We start from the raw sequence: 3,918 nt of genomic DNA on the forward strand, positions 1-3,918 counted from the left end.
CTCAAAGGAAGGAGATCTTGGGCTTTTCAAAAACTGGAGACCTGTGTTCTTATTGTGCACTGATTATAAGATAATTTCAAAATGTCCGTCTAAACGGATGAAGGATTATGTGGACATACTTATTCATACAAATTATTCTCCTGAAACACCCAATGACCCCAGGTTACATCACTGATGATGTGTCCCAGCGCATCTGTAAGATGTATCTTTTATCTTTAAAGCTGGCCTAGCCAGTGACGCCCATGAACAGACTGAGTGGCAACCAAGAACAGGTTGGCGACAACTGGAGAGACAGTTGACAGCTCGGAAAGACGGCATCTGGGACTGGAAGGGCTAGCACCCCAGCCTGTGTCTCCCATGAGGGAGAAACCAAAAAACGCTACAGAAAAGCCCTCTGAAAGATACCCCCAGGGGAGCCAGGGAGGGGGGGAGCATAAGACCCCGAACAGGACGGACACAAGGTTATTGATCCATGCAAATGGAAATTCGACGATGAACGCAAGATGCATCTGCGGAAAAGTATGCAAGAATCCACATGGCCTCAAGATACATCAGGCCAGGATGAAGTGCATGGAGTGGGGGAATGAACTGCAGCGCACAGGATCTGTTCCTGGTGAGACGCAGGGGGAGCCCAGCCAGGAATCACCCCACAGAGCCCAGTCCCTCCAAGCAGTAGAGCTTTCTGATCCCTGCAGAATAGTCCCACAGAAGCGGATCAAGTGCCCTCCAGCTAACAGCCAGACCACGTGGCTGCAGTTTGATGAAGATGTGAGCAAGATCATTGAAACTACATCCAGAGGGGAGGTGGACCGTCGGCTCGAGGCTATGACGGCTATCATAGTTAGCTACACTTCCGAGAGGTTTGGCCACGTTGAGAGGGGCAACACCAGGCCAACCGATACGATAAACCGTAGGGCCACCAAGATACACCAGCTGCGGCAAGAGCTCCAAACCCTAAAATGACAGCACAAGCTGGCTAGTGAGGAGGAAAGGCACCAACTTGCTGAGCTTCGTAAGATCCTAAGGAAGAAGCTCATGGCCCTGCGCAGGGCAGAGTGGCACCAGAGGCGGGGGAAAGAAAGAGCAAGTAAGCGTGCTGCTTTTATTTCTAACCCTTTTGCCTTCACTAAGACGCTGCTACGGGACAAGCACAGTGGCAGCCTTGTGTGCTCACCTGAGGAAGTGAACACCTTTCTGCACAGCACCTTGAGCAACCCAGAGAGAAACCAGGAGCTCGAACCACAAATGGCTCTCATAAGTCCACAACCCCCAACTGTCGAGTTTGCCATGTGGGAGCCCAGCTGGATGGAAGTTCAGGAGGTGGTCAAAGGAGCCAGATCAGCCTCGGCCCCAGGTCCCAGTGGAGTTCCATACACCGTGTACAAGTGCTGCCCGCAACTCCTTCGGCACCTTTGGAAAATCTTAAGGGTGAGCTGGAGCAGGGGAAGTGTCGCCAACGAGTGGAGGTGCACTGAGGGTGTTTGGATCTCCAAGGAAGAAAACTCTGAGAACATCAGTCAGTTCAGAACCATCTCACTGCTAAGCGTAGAACGCAAGATATTTTTCAGTATCCTGTCACGATGACTAACCGAGTTCCTTCTGAAGAATAGCTATACTGACACCTCCGTTTCAGAAGGGTGGGATCCCTGGAGTGCCTGGGTGTTTGGAACACACTGGTGTGGTCACACAACTTATCAGGGAGGCACACAAAAGCAAGGGAGACCTTACAAACGCGTATGGATCCATAACACACAAACTCGTTGAGCTTGCCCTACATCGACACCATGTACCCAGTAAAATCAAAGACCTTATTCTGGACTATTATAGTCGCTTCAGGCTAAGAGTCACTTCTGGGTCTGGTACATCAGACTGGCATTGGCTTGAGAAAGGCATTATAACAGGCTGCACCATCTCAGTCATCCTTTTCGCCATGAACATGATCATCAAGGCAGCAGACGTAGAATGCAGGGGCCCCTTGACCAAGACTGGAGTGAGACAGCCCCCAATAAGAGCATTTATGGATGACCTTACTGTCACTACAACATCTGGCCCGGGCAGCAGGTGGATACTCCAAGGCCTAGAGAAGCTCATCACCTGGGCAAGGATGAGCTTTAAGCCAACAAAATCAAGGTCTCTAGTGCTGAAGAGGCGGAAAGTAGTTGACAAGTTCCGGTTCTCACTGGCTGGAGCCACCATCCCGTCCATTACAGAGCAGCCAGTGAAGAGCCTCGGGAAGATCTTTGACTGCAGCTTAAAAGACACTGCTTCCATTCAGAAAACCAGCAAAGACCTCAAGGCCTGGCTAACCAAGGTGGACAAAACAGGCCTGCTGGGGAGGTTCAAGGCCTGGATTTACCAGCATTCCATACTACCCCGGATCCTGTGGCCTGTGCTGGTGTACTCAGTGCCCATAACAACAGTCGAGGCCCTGGAGAGGAAAATCAAGAGCTACTTGCAAAGGTGGATAGTTTGAACAGTGCTGCTCTGTATGGCACCAGTAACATCTTGCAGCTCCCGATCAGTGGCCTTGCTGAAGGATTCATGGTGACATGAACACGGGAAGCTCTCCAGTACAGAGAATACAGGGATCCAAAAGCGGCATCTGCCGGCATCCACGTCTGAACAGGCAGGAAATGGAGCGCAGGCAAATCCCTGGAGGTGGCTGAGTCACGGCTGAGGCAGAAGGCATTGGTGGGGTCCATAGCTACAGGGCGTGCAGGCATAGGCTACTTCCCAGCGACCAGAGTCAACAACGCCCAGGGCAAAGAGTGGTAACATCTTGTTCAGGAGGAAGTGCTGACAGGTGTGGAGGAGGTACGAGCCAGCAGGATGGTGGGGATGGGACAGCAAGGAGCATGGACTAGATGGGAAAATGGTGGCTTTGGATCAAGAGGGCAGATCTGTGGTCGAATGCTGCTGGGACGCAAGCTAGAGTCTGATCAACCCTGGCTGGGTTGCCTGGGCGAGGGTGTCTGATGTTGAAAGACCCGAAACACCCAATGACCCCAGGTTACATCGCTGATGATGCGTCCCAGCACATCTGTAAGAGGTATCTTTTATCTTATTGTCTGCCTGATCACACAATTATGGACAATATGTTCCTTCTCCATGATGTGATTGAGCTGTTCGAGAAAAACACACATGGCTTGGGATTGTTGTCACTAGACCAGGAGAAAGCGTTTGACAGAGTTCACCACATTTATCTTTTTAAAACGCTGAGGGCTTTTGGTCTTGGGGACATGTTTGTGGCATGGGTAAAACTGCTATACACAGGGGTCTCAGTATTGCTAAAGGTTGGTGGTGGTCCACAGAACCATTAGACAGGGTTGTCCTATTTCAGGGCAGCTATACAATCTGTCCATAAAACCCCTGTTGTGCAGGTTATGGGCCTTTGCCAGGGTCCTTTGCATGAATATGTTTGTCTGTGCGTCTGTCCTGCGATGGACTGGAGACCTGTCCAGGGTGTTTCCCAGCCTTTTGCCAAGTGAATGCTGGGATAGGCTCCACCAGGATTACCAGTTGGCTTGCAGTGGGGCAGAGCAGGCATGGATAACCTGGAATTTTATTTTATTTTAGGAATATTTTATTTTAGGAATTTATTTTAGGAATATTTTATTTTATTCCAGTTGGCTTGCAGTGGGGCAGAACAAGCATGGATAACCTGGGAGTCTATTTAAGCACCAATGCCTATCAGGAAAAGAACTGGGAAGGAATAGTGGAAAAGGTGTGTGGCAAGTTGTCTAAATGGACATGGGTCCTGCCCCAGCTGTCCTATGGGAGGAGAGCTGGTCACCAACAACCTGATTGCTTCCATGCTGTGGCACAGGTTTATGACACTGGAACCACCAATCTCTCTAGTGGGAGAGGCACAGAGAAAACTGCTGGATTTCTTCTGGTCAGAGGAACTTTGGACCAGGG

At 50.4% G+C, this 3,918-nt stretch overlaps 1 pseudogene; it reads left to right on the forward strand.

Annotated features, from left to right (window-relative positions):
- The first annotated feature begins 510 nt into the window (after positions 1–510).
- On the forward strand, positions 511–2,976 carry LOC115821436 (uncharacterized; annotated as a pseudogene).
- Positions 2,977–3,918: the final 942 nt, after the last annotated feature.

This window comes from Chanos chanos, chromosome 9 (genome assembly GCF_902362185.1).
Source record: "Chanos chanos chromosome 9, fChaCha1.1, whole genome shotgun sequence".
Taxonomy (NCBI): Eukaryota; Metazoa; Chordata; class Actinopteri; order Gonorynchiformes; family Chanidae; genus Chanos; species Chanos chanos.